Source organism: Phyllobates terribilis, unplaced genomic scaffold, assembly GCF_046119375.1.
Source record: "Phyllobates terribilis strain yellow unplaced genomic scaffold, ASM4611937v1 Scaffold_11__3_contigs__length_659146591, whole genome shotgun sequence".
Classification (NCBI taxonomy): domain Eukaryota; kingdom Metazoa; phylum Chordata; class Amphibia; order Anura; family Dendrobatidae; genus Phyllobates; species Phyllobates terribilis.
The window spans coordinates 407,757,397-407,771,030 of NW_027362771.1; positions in this window are offsets into that span (position 1 = coordinate 407,757,397).

Here is a 13,634-nt window from a genome sequence, read left to right on the forward strand (position 1 = left end):
TTGGCAGGTCATCATTTTCTTTGGAGGTGGTAACACCAGCTGGTGTTGAGCGCTGTCCGACATCGATAGCACCACCTTTGGATCAAGGCAACCTAACATGTCCGCCTGCATCTTCCTCACAGACCGGCAGTTTGCCGGGGACACCCTTATCAACCCCGTCTAAGCACAATAGCCAGCCCTCGGTTCCTCAGATGTGGACAAGTAAAAGACCATTTCCTCCTAGCCATGAGAAAGCTAAGAGGTTGAATTTCACCATCTGCAAGCTCTTGGCTACAGAAATGCTGCCTTTCCGCCTGGTGGACACAGAGGATTTTCGAGACCTTATGTCCGTCGCAGTGCCCCAGTACCAGATGCCCAGTCGGCACTACTTCTCAAAGAAAGGTGTGCCTGCGCTTCACCAGCATGTCGCACATAACATCACCGCTTCTTTGAGAAACTCTGTGTGTGACAGGGTGCATTTCACCACAGACACTTGGACGAGTAGGCATGGACAGGGGCGTTACATGTCGCTGACTGGGCACTGGGTAACTATGGTGACAGCAGGACAAGGGGCTGCTGTCCAAGTCTTGCCGTCCCCACGAGTTGTGCGTCAATCCTCTTTATGTCAAATTTCCTCCACTGCTTCTGCCTCCTCAACCTCCTCTCGGTCTTCCACCTGCACCCAAAGCCTGTCTGGTCATGCCACAAGCTTTCTAACTGCGCAGAAGGGATCCTGCACACCTCCTTACTATGCTGGCAGTAGGGCTCAACGTCATCAGGCGGTTTTTACATTGAAATGTCTGTGAAATGTGAGTCACACAGCTGAGGAGTTGTGGTCAGCTCTGGAGAACCAATTTCATGAATGGTTGTCTCCACTGGACCTGAAACCAGGGAAGGCCGTGTGCGACAATGCTGCAAACCTGGGTGCGGCCCTTCGCCGGGGCAATGTCACACACGTGCCTTGTATGGCTCACGTGTTGAACCTGGTTGTACAGCAATTTTTAGCCCACTATCCCAGACTAGATGGCCTTCTGCAGAGGGCACGGTCGCTGTGTGCTCACTTCCGCCGTTCGCATCCCGCAGCTCAGCGGCTTACATCTCTACAGAAGTCGTTGGGCCTGCCACTTCACCGGCTAAAATGCGATGTGCCTAAACGGTGGAATTCAACTCTGCACATGTTGCAGCGACTGTGGCAGCACCGACAAGCCCTGGTGCAATACGTTCTGACGTATAGCCTGGGCCAACGAGATTCAGAGGTGGGGCAAATCACGCTGGAGGAGTGGTCTCAGATCAGGGACCTATGCACCCTTCTGCACAGTTTTGAAATGGCGACGAAGATGTATAGTGCTGACGATGCCATTATCAGCATGACTATTCCGGTGATTTACATGCTGGAGCACATGTTAAACAGAATTCGGAGTCAGGTGGTGGCACAAGAGGAGGTGGAGGAAGTAGAGGAGGAGGAGTTGTATGCGGAAGGGCTAACATCTGCAAGGTCCAGACGGTCGGCAGCACCAAGGCGGCAGGCATGTGAGGGTGGGGGAGATGGTTTTACCAGGGAGCATGGTAGCAGCCAAACTAGTGAGGAAGGTGCAGGAGCCCAGGAAGAAGTGGAGGACGAACTGATGGAAGACTCATCAGATGAGGGAGACCTTGATCACATTTCTGTTGTGCGAGGTTGGGGGGAGAGGACAGAGGAAGGAAGCATGATTGTTACCTCGCCACCAACACAACAGGGACTTGGTGCTCCTGGATGCGCAACACACATGAGTGCCTTCTTGCTGCACTACCTGCAACATGACCCTCGAATTGTGAGAATTAGAAATAATCCTGACTACTGGGTTGCTACACTGTTAGATCCCCGGTACAAAAGTAAATTTGCAGAAATTATTCCTGCCATAGAAAGGGATGCACGCATGCAGGAGTATCAGCAGAGACTGTTGCAGAATCTTACATGTGCTTTTCCACAAAATACCAGTGGTGCACGTAGTGAATCTCACAGTTCCAACTTGTCAACCGTGGGACCGTCAAGTGTTCAGCACTCAAACCGTAACAGAACCACAGTATCTGCTGGTAACATCAATTTTGCGGAATCATTTCACCACTTTTTTAGCCCATACTTTGCAAGGCCACAGGAGACAAGAAGTCTGACACATAGTCAACGCCTAGAGACGATGGTACAGGAGTATCTCCAAGTAAACATTGAAGCCACGACTGTGTCACTGGACCCTTGCTCTTTTTGGGCTTCCAATCTGGATAAATGGCCGGAGCTAGCCACTTACGCCTTGGAGATCTTGTCATGCCCCGCAGCCAGCGTTCTGTCTGAACGTGTGTTCAGCGCTGCTGGTGGTGTGCTGACAGATAAGCGCACGCGGCTCTCCACTGATAATGTAGACAGACTCACGTTCATAAAGATGAACAAATCATGGATCCGAAATGACTTTTCTACCCCTGTGTCATCCTGGGGAGAGTAAAAGCTTGATGATTGGTTAAAATCACCCTACCAACCGTTTTAAGCTTTCAAATTACTAATCATGTTTATCTGTATCTTGACTGGAAAATAATTTGGGCTTTGTAGCAGTGTGCAGCACTGATCCTATTAGGCCATCTATACTAAAGCTTCACCAGATTTAAAATTAAAAATAATTTTAAGCTGCATCTAGCCCGGAAAATAATTTTGGGGCTCCGAGATGCGCAAGGCACATAAGTGCCTTCTTGCTGCACTACCTGCAGCATGACCCTCATATTGTCAGAATTCGAAGTAATCATGACTACTGGGTTGCCACACTCTTAGATCCCCCAAACTTTTCGATCAACCTTTTCATTTTAATAAAGACCAAAAAAATGGTCATTTTTGAAATTATAAGCATTAGCAGGTTGTTAGAAACTGAAATCAAACAGTTTTCAACTCAAAACTTTATTCTAGGTGATGTTACATTTTCACATAGGACCCCTTGTTCGAAAGGAGCTTCTGAACTCTCTCGTCCATTGAATTTGTCAGGTTTTGGATGGTTTCTGCTTCAATTGTTTTGCATGAGGACAGAATACCCTCCCAGAGCTGTTGCTTAGATGTGAACTGCCTCCCGCCATCATACACACTCCTTTTAATGATGCTCCAAAGGTTCTGAATGGGGTAGAGGTCAGGGGAGCATGGGGGTCACACCATAAGTTTGTCCCCTTTTATGCCCATATCAGCCAGAGATGCAGATGTTTTATGTGCAGCATGAGATGGTGCATTATCATGCAGAAAAATGATCTTGCTGTGAAATACACGGTTCTTCTTCTTGAACCATGGCAGGAAGTACTGTTTGAGAAAATCCACATACATTATGGAGTTCATCTTTAGCGCCTTCAGGGATCCTAAAGGGGCCGACAATCTCTCTCCCCATGATTCCAGCCCAAAACATTACTCCACCTCCTCCTTGTTGGCGCTGTAGCCGTGTTTGCGTGGGGTGTCCATCAACCAGCCATCCTCCACTCCATCCATCTGGACCATCGAGCGCTGCACGGCACTCATCCGTGAACAAAACAGTTTTGAAATCAGTCTTCATGTAATGTTTGGCCCACTGGAGCCGTTTCTGCTTGTGTGAAGTGGATAGAGGAGGTCGACAGGATGGCGCATGCACAGCTGCAAACCTCTGAAGGACCCTGCATCTTGTTGTTCGGGGGACGTTGGAGGCACAAGCAGCTTCAAAAACTTGTCTGCTGCTATGACAAGGCTTTTTTGCCACTGCTCTTTCAACCTGACGTAATTGCCTGTAGGAAAGAGTCCTCAATTTGCCCTTATCAGCACGCACACGTGTGTACTGTGAATCAGCTACATACTTCTTGATTGCCAAGACACTTCATCCTGATCATCGCACAATGTTGATTGTAGTCATGCCTTGACCTAAACACTCCACAATTTGTTGCTTCTCAGCAGCCGACACATCCTTTTTCTTTCCCATTTTGGCAGAAAATGTAGGCTGCTTAATAATGTGAGAGAGCCTTCTTAAGTAGTCTTGCCTTTCATTGGACACACCTGCCAAACTAATTAGCACAGGTGTCTGCAATTGCTTACAGTGATATAAAGAGCCCTGACACACATCACCATCAATGAGTTTAACTGACAAACAAACAAATTCTTCCCTTATCACTCCTAAACACTTTTTGCACAATAATTTGGAACGCGGTGTACATGTGCTTTTCCACAAAACACCAGTGGTTCACGTAGTGAATCTTACAGTTCTAACTTGCCAACCGTGGTCTGTATGGAGTTGTTCAATAAAGGGCCCAAAATTAAGATAACATAGATGGGAGAGGTCTCTATGAATAGGAATTCCTAAGTATTTGATACCCTGTGAGGGCCAGGCAAAGGGAAAGTTGGACTGGATGGAATCCTATATGGATTTGGGGAGGGAGACATCGAGGGCCTCAGACTTCGCTGCATTGATTTTAAAATTTTACCATGTAACAAAGTGATCTATTTCAGCCATAACAGCATGGATGGATATATGTGATTGAGTGATATATACTAGGACATCATCAGCAAATAGAGAGCACTTGTACTCGGTGCCTCCCACCTCAATCCACCTAATATTGGGGTTATGGCGAATTGATGAGAGCAGGTGCTCCGTCACTAGGATGTATAAGAGAGGGGACAGAGGACATCACTGCCTTGTCCCATTGGTGATTGTGAAAGGTGATGAAAATGTTCTGACGCACCCCCTGGGCCTTGGGACACCCGGAGCCGGACCCTTTTTGGTGGATGCTGGTGGTTGTAGTCTTCGTGGCGGCGACCCGGTTCCGTGGCTCAGGGCGGTCAAACCAGTGGCGGAACTATTTATGTGGTTTTGATGTTTAAATGTCCGACTATGCCACCCGTGGATTGCGGTCAGAGTGAACCGCCGCTACAGGGCAGACCGCTGAGGCTGGTGTTGTGGGTGCAGCAGAGCGTAGCATAACTCCCCACGGGAGGAGTATAGCCTCAGAGCAGTGTATGCGGAGGATGGGGGTGATGGAGCAGGGCAGCAGCAGTAACGACACGGAGTCAGTGATGCAGTTCAGGGCCTTTACTCACAGTTCTTATTATCCAGACCACGTCTGCAGGTAACGGCTGCCCACGTCGTACTGTGCTCACCAGTTGAGGGGCTCAGACAACTCCCAGATAACTTTGGAGCACTTCACAGGACCCCCTTTGTGTGTCCTTTGTCTGGCTTTTCTTACCAACACTTCTGTCCGGCTGCCTCGGGCCTCCTCTTGGTAAACTTGGCGCCAGTTTCCCTGACCCTATGTGGTGCCTTCCTAGCGGGTGTAGCGAGGGGCTGCGCCACATAAAATGTCACAGCCTCCGGTTTCTAGCTGAGGGTCGCTTCCTGCCTCCACTAGTTCGGGGACCGGTCTCCCCCTTTGGCCTGACCCCTCCACGCAGGTGGATTCGGGCGTGCGGTGGCGACTCGCCCGTCCGCACCCCTGGGATCCCTTCATTCCTCGTTCCTGGAGCCTTCTCCGCTCCTCTTCCTTCCTTCTCCCTCTTCCAGGCCTGGGCCTCTGTTACTAGGCCCGCCTCCGGAGCAGAGCTCATGCAGAGCCCCTGCTCCCTGCCACTTCTGCTCAGACTTCTCTGCACTGAACTAAGATGGTGCCCACCTTTTATACTCCCTTCTCAATGCACCCAGGAACTGCTTCCTCCCTGCTCCTGCACTACAGGGTTCCCCTTCCTCAGTGTTCCCTCCCCCCACTCCAGCCAGGGACAGGGACTGTCGTGCCCATCTCAGGGGCATATTGGTCGCCCTGCCCCACGGCAATGTGGTGTAATGCATGCAGGTGTCGGGTCCTGATCCACACTCCATCCTTACCTGAGAGTGAGATATCACACCTCTGGGTGAGGTGCAATACGTCTGTAGCAACCGAGCCCTCAGGGTGCTACAGTTCCATTTATCTTCAGCCTAGGTGACGTATTGCGATACAGGGCCGTGATTTTGGCTATAAAAGGGTCCCCTAGACCCCTACCCCAAGCTTTTTAAGAGAATCATATATGGCGTGCCAGGAGACTCTACGGAATGCTTTCTCAGCATCCAACGAGAGTATCTAATTACAAATTTTTAACTGCATCTAGCCCAGGAAATACTTTGTGCCTAGTAGCAGTGTCTGCTAGTCAGCGGATTATCCCGGCTGTTAAGCAAGCTGCACCACCTGTAGTTTAGACACTTAATTTTTTCAAAGGAAATGCTTCGGGACCATGGGATACTTAGTGAAGAGCATCAGGAGGCACCCCAAGGCATAGGGGCTGGGACTGGCAGTAGGATGCCTTGCGGTGGACAGCCGAGCTCGATCCTTATAAAAGCTTTTTAACTGCAGCAGCTTTAGTGGACGCTACTGGAGCTGGAACTCTTTTTTTTATTTTATATAAAAGTACAAAAACACAAAAACAAAACAAAAATATAAACCACAAATACAAACATTATACAAGAAAAACAAAAAACCCCAGCAAGACATAGCCCAAATCCAAAAATTATATAGAGTCCAACAAACTAACACATGACACTTGACACGAAACACAAGACACAAAACGTCTTCGTTCTTTCCAAAAGACCCCCCAGCAAGGGAAGACCTTCTGTACCTACCAGCCAGGCCACGCCCTTAAGCGCACAAGACCCCTAACATCCGCAACATTCATACCTGCACATTCACACCTAACCCCAAAAAGGAAAACTAAATAACCGGCCCACCGCAAAAAATAAGAGATGGGCCACCTGGCCAAAACTAACACTCTACACACAATTTTTTATTTATTTTTTTTTTTTCCCCCACCACCATTTTTAAACACCCAAGGTCCCACGAAAGTCTGTGGCCTCTTAACACCAACAAGGTCCCACGAAAGTTTGTGGCCATTTACGCGCAAAAAGGGTCCCTTTCCCGCATCCCGCAGGATGTCCATTTTTCTTTTTTTTTTTTTTATAAAAACACCCCTTCCCCCTCCCCCCCGAAACCCCCCACCCAACCTAAAACTACATCCCCCCACGCGCAATACACATATATATACATATAATACACATATACATACAATACACAACATAAAAAGTCTGTTTTAACACTTAGCAGTAACATGATAATTTCAAACCACAAAGAACCAACCATAAATCAAAAATCAGACCCAAGTTCAGTGCTTGCAAGCCCTATATTCCGATTCCAATACCGCAAAACAAAAAACTACAATGTGAGGGGAGCAGCCCACCACCAGGAAACTGGAGACTACAGAGGCTCTCACCCTAATCTAACACACAACACCCTGTCCCTCCCTATTAAAGAAAGGAAAAAAAAACCTGTCCCTAGCGCCCTACCAATCTTTCCCTACCTGTCCCTACCTGTCCCTCACTGACCCTCACTACCAACCTAATACTAAACTACCTATCCCTGATGACTGTCCCTGTCTGTCCCTCCCTGACCCTACACAACGACCTGACCCTACAAAAAAACAAAAAAAAAACAAAAAAAAAAAACAAAAAACAAAAAATATATATATATATAAAGTATAGAAGGAGATTAACTCACCCTATCACAGACACGCATAACCTAACTCTCCCTAGGGCACATTGAATGAGAACCCCCTCCATAGAAGGGAAGCCCTCCCTGCACCCAGCCTCTCATACTCCAGCGAGCGCACTTTTGCCAGGTCACCCAGGATGTTCCTAATCACCTCTTCCCGGGGGAGGGCTTTCTGCTGGGTGGACACTAAGCACCGCGCGTTCCACGTGTAAAACCTAGTCACTAAGCTAACTAAGAAAACAGTGCCCCGATCTCGGCCACCCAGGGACCTGAATGCCCCATAGGCCCACTCCGCATAGGAAAGGCCTGCCAGCCTGGGCCAGCCAATGGAAGCACCCACCCTACTGTAGACCTCTGTATTAAAGGGACACCGAAGCAGGAAGTGCTCCATGCTCTCAAGCATGCCGCCACACTCCTCGCGGGGACAATCCCGGTCATCAGAGTTCCTGTACTTCAGGTTGTCCCTCACATACAGTCTCCCATGGAAGCAGCGCCAAGCCAAGTCCCAAAACTTCAAGGGGATCCGTTTAGAGTTCAATTACCCAAGCCCTACCTCCAGATCCCGGCTTGGGCAATCCTTGAGCGCCAGGGGCTTCTGAAAGTGGGTCAACAGGACCCTATTGTCAAGTAACCTCCTTGACAAGGTCCTGATCTCCCACACTCCCAGACCCCACCGACGGATCACCTTCAGAACCGGGGTAGCATAAGCCGGAAGATGCCCATGAGGCGTTCGAAGGTCCTTCACCTGCCCTCCTGTCTCCCATTCCTGGAAGAAAGGCCGAAACCACCCCCTACAGGAGAATACCCACGGAGGAGCCCTCTCTAACCAGAGGTTGGCGATGTTTGCCTTAATAAAGGTGTTTACTGGGAACACCACTGGGTTGACCATACCCAACCCTCCAAGTCTCCTCGTGCGGTACGTGACCTCCCTCCTGATTAGGTTCAGCCTATTCCCCCATAATAGTTGAAAGAACAGGCTGTAGACCCGTGTCCAAAGAGGCTCTGGCAAGATGCAGACACTGCCCAGGTATATTAGTAAAGGAAGCAAATACCCTTTGGCCAGGCTAACCCTTTCCCTCAGGGTCAAGGACCAGCCCTTCCACTGATCCACCTTCTGGGCGGCAATCTTAAGTCTGCCCTCCCAGTTTTGCTGGGGGTAGTCCCCCGGGCCGAAACTGATGCCTAGTATTTTTGCTGTGGCCTGAGGCCCTGGAAGAGTGTCCGGGAGATCAAAACTAGGATCTCCCCCTCCCAGCCAGAGACTTTCACACTTATCCCGGTTGATCATGGACCCGGATGCCACCGAGTAGCGCTCAACCTCAGACATGACCCAATCTGCCTCCCCTCTCGAGGTTACAAAAAGGGAAACGTCATCGGCGTACGCCACTACCCTCAAGGTGGCATCTGGCTCCACCTGGTCCATCCCGACTCCCACCAACGGTCCACGCTCCACCCTCCTTAGAAGGGGGTCAATCGCAAATACGTATAACAGTGGGCTCAGTGGACAGCCCTGGCGGACACCAGACTTCACCTCAAAAGGGGGTCCGACCCAACCGTTCACAAGTGGAAAAGTCTCTGCCCCATTGTATAAAACTCTCAACCAATCAACAAACCTCCCGGGCAGACCGTACCTCAGAAGGACGGACCAGAGGTACTCGTGGTTAACCCGGTCAAAGGCTTTCGCCTGGTCTAAGGACAGCAAGTACCCCTTCCAGTGACCTGACCTGCTCTGCTCCACTGCCTCTCGGACACCGAGCACAGCACTAAATGTGCTGCGGCCTGGAACAGAGCAGTGCTGGGCCCCCGAAAGGAGCCGGGGTGCAAATTTCACCAACCGATTAAAAAGTACCTTTGCCAGAACCTTTTGGTCCGTATTGAGAAGCGCTATGGGACGCCAATTCTCAATACGTGACGAGTCTTTACCCTTTGACAGAATAATCAGGGCTGACTTCCTCATTGAACTGGGCAGAGCGTCCGAGGAGAGACACTCATTAAACACCTCAGTCAAGAGGGGGACCAAGGAGTCCCTAAAAGTCTTGTAAAACTCGGATGTTAAGCCATCTGGACCAGGCGACTTTTTGGGCCGGAGCCCATCAACCGCCCGTCTCACTTCCTCTTCCCTGATTGCTTCCACCAAAACATGAAGAGAGGGGTCATCCCCTGGCTCAGGGATGGTTTCAGCCAGGAAAGCCGACATCTCATCCCGATCAGGTTCCCTCCCCCCCAAGAGGTGCGAGTAGAAGGATCTGACCACCTCCAGGATCCCTGATTTGGATCTGTTCAGGGACCCCGTACTGTCGATCAGTCCTGTTACCACCTTACAACTCACTGACATCCTGCAGTTCCTGTAAGGGTCGGGCGAGCGGTACCTCCCGAAATCCCTCTCAAAAACCAAGGATGTGTGCCTATCATACTGGCACCCCTTGAGCAAGGCCTTCACCCTAGAGACTTCCTCACGGTCCCCTCCAGTCGAGACGAGCTGCTCGAGTTTCCTCCCCAGATCCCGATACAGGCGGTGCCTGTTCAGGCACCTGAGGCTCGAGAGCTGACGGAAGAACCTTGCAACCCTTCTTTTGAAGATCTCCCACCACTCAGACTTAGTACTACAGAGACCCAAGAGAGGTACCTGGCTCTGAAGAAATTCCTCAAAGGATTGTCTTACATCAGCTTCTTCCAACAGGGACGAATTCAGCTTCCACAGGCCTCTCCCCATCCGGGGGGTCTCTATAACATTCAAGGAAAAGAAAATGAAACAGTGATCGGAGAATTCCACCTCCACAGCGGACACTGCAGAAGAGACGGCCTCCTCCTTTAAATAAAACCTATCTATCCTAGACCTACTGCTACCCCTATGAAAGGTGAAACCCCCGTGACCTGGGGTGTGCCGGATGTGGACATCCACCAGGTGAGCTTCACTTGCTATACTATTCAGGGCTATGCTATCATAAGCCAGCCGGTCTCCGGGGCCTCCCCTATCATGGGATCTAGTTACAGTGTTAAAATCCCCACCGAAGACCACCTGCCGGCTTGTAAAAAGATAGGGCTTGACCTTCAGGAAGAGACATTTACGGTCCCACTTAGATTGCGGGCCGTAGATATTAATGAGCCGGAGCTCTTGTCCCCTCATGAAGACGTCAAGAACCAAGCACCTCCCCATTTCTACCTCAATCACCCGTCTGCATTCCAACGAAGCGGCCTTAAAAAGGACCGCTACCCCGCTATACGGCTCGGCCGCAAGAGACCAGTATGAGGGCCCACACCTCCACTCCCTCTTTGCTTTATAAATGGCCCCCATGTCCGTTAGTCTGGTCTCCTGCAAAAATAAAATGTCAGCCTCAACTCGGGTGAAAAAATCAAAGGCCGTAAATCTGGCCGCATCTGACTTTATACTGGCGACTAGTGTTGAGCATTCCGATACTGAAATATCGGGTATCGGCCGATATTCGCGGTATCGGAATTCCGATACTTAATTCCGATACTATTGCAATATCGTATACCGGAATCGGAAGTTCCCATAATGCAATGAGACATTTTCATTTTATTCAGCCAATGAGGATCCTAAGAAGTGTGGGCACATCCTGTTAGGCATGTAGGCATCTTAACTAATGGCATGGCTGTGATTGGCTGCTGAAATGATGTCATGATGCACTATAAAAGCCACCGCCGCCATTTTGAGCTCACTCTGCTGTGAATTCAGTTAGGGATAGGACGCTGTTGTTCTGAGGGACAGTTTTAGCTACCTATTTGCTCTATACTGCTTTACCCAAGCTACTTTCTAAATCACTGTGCCTTGCAGTGCTAGTGCACAGTTCCCTGTGCTGTTCACCGCTATCTGCAAGGTCTGTGTGTGTGAGTGCAGCTCACCCTGTAGTGTGTGCTTCAGCCAAGTCTGGTTGTAGTGCACTCAGTGTGTGTCACTGCCTCATACATTGTCCTTTTTTGCCAATTCATAATTTTTCCTGATATCTCCTATTAGTGTGGTGGTTCCATCTGTATTCAGCTAAATTGGTTCCAAACACACTATATAGGAGTAGATAGAGAAATTTTTTTCCGTCTTGCAGCACTAGTGCACAGTGCTCTGCATCTGTACTGTTCACCGCTGTCTGCAAGGTCTGGTGTGTGAGTGCAGCTCACCCTGTAGTGTGTGCTTCAACCCCGTCTGGTTGTAGTGCACTCAGTGTGTGTCACTGCCTCATACATTGTCCTTTATTGCCAATTCATAATTTTTCCTGATATCTCCTATTAGTGTGGTGGTTCCATCTGTATTCAGCTAAATTGGTTCCAAACACACTATATAGGAGTAGATAGAGAAATTTTTTTCCGTCTTGCAGCACTAGTGCACAGTGCTCTGCATCTGTACTGTTCACCGCTGTCTGCAAGGTCTGGTGTGTGAGTGCAGCTCACCCTGTAGTGTGTGCTTCAACCCCGTCTGGTTGTAGTGCACTCAGTGTGTGTCACTGCCTCATACATTGTCCTTTATTGCCAATTCATAATTTTTCCTGATATCTCCTATTAGTGTGGTGGTTCCATCTGTATTCAGCTAAATTGGTTCCAAACACACTATATAGGAGTAGATAGAGAATTTTTTTTCCGTCTTGCAGCACTAGTGCACAGTGCTCTGCATCTGTACTGTTCACCGCTGTCTGCAAGGTCTGGTGTGTGAGTGCAGCTCACCCTGTAGTGTGTGCTTCAACCCCGTCTGGTTGTAGTGCACTCAGTGTGTGTCACTGCCTCATACATTGTCCTTTATTGCCAATTCATAATTTTTCCTGATATCTCCTATTAGTGTGGTGGTTCCATCCATATTCAGCTAAATTGATTCCAAACACACTATATAGGAGTAGATAGAGGAGCCTTTCTGCAGCATTGGGCCCTGCAGCCCCAGCCAGATTAGTATTAGCCTATTTTTTGCAGCCTCATCTATTGCATTGTAGGTTACCTTCCTACATTGTAATAGCTACAAAAAGTTTGTGATACTATCGTTATTACATCTTTAGGCACATCCAGTGTCTTTTTGTGACAAAAAAAACCTAAATAAAGTTCACCAAACACTCCACTTTACAGTTGTGTAGGCCACATTAGCTCATATTAAAGTCTAGTCCACACTTTATAAAATTAGTGTTTCTTATACCTGTTAGCAGCTGTTCAGGAATAAGCACACTAAGCCCTTAGTACTTTTCTGCCTATCTTTATCAGTCTACCAAGATGAAGAAGGCAGGGAGTAAGGCATGTGGTCGTGGTCGTGGGCGTGGGCGTGGAGTTTCTGCAGGGAGAGGACGTGAGGATTCTGTGCCTGCAGGGAGAGGACGTGGGGATTCTGTGCCTGCTGCGGGCACCAGTGACTCAGCATCCCCCAGTTTTACCAGGGAACAGTCCTTTATGCGCAGCTTTGTAGGAGCTAGCCGTACCCCACTGCTGCGCGAGGACCAAATTGAAGCCGTTGTCGGATGGATGGCAGCTAACGCATCGACTTCAATTAGTTCCAGATCCTCTCAGGTCCTGAGCACTGAAGAGCACCCATCTGTCTCTTCACCACCTGCCAAATTGCCCAGGCAGTCAGAGAGCCCTGGACAGGAGCCATCTCTACTTCTGTTCTCTGAATCTCTTGGCTTGGAAAGAGGGGGCCAGCCAAGCAGAATTCGAGAATTTGAAGAAGAGGTAGTATGCAGTGATGCGCAACCGTTTTGTCTCTCTGAATCTGAAGAGGCGGGTGGGCCAGTGCCTATGGTCAGCAGCACACCTCAGTACGCATCTGATGATGAGACTCAGGTGCCACTTTCTGGTGCGTACTGTGCTGTCGAGACTACCCAGGAGAAGCAGTTGTTTGAAGAGGGTGGTGTAGATGATGAGGTCCTTGACCCATCATGGCGTGAGGGACAGGAAGGTGGTGGGAGCAGCTCTGAGGAAGAGATTCCCCGAACGGCCCAAAAAGGAGGGAGAGGGAGGGGGCAGACTTGGTTGCCTGTAGCCTCCACTTCGGCACCCATTAGGAGCATGGCTCTTCCAAAATCCAAAGCGGGCGCTCCCAAGACTTGCAGTGCCTGGTCCTTTTTTGACACAGTTGCAGATGACATTTGCTTTGTCAAATGCAAGCTGTGTAATCAGAAGGTGAAAAGAGGGAAAAGTGT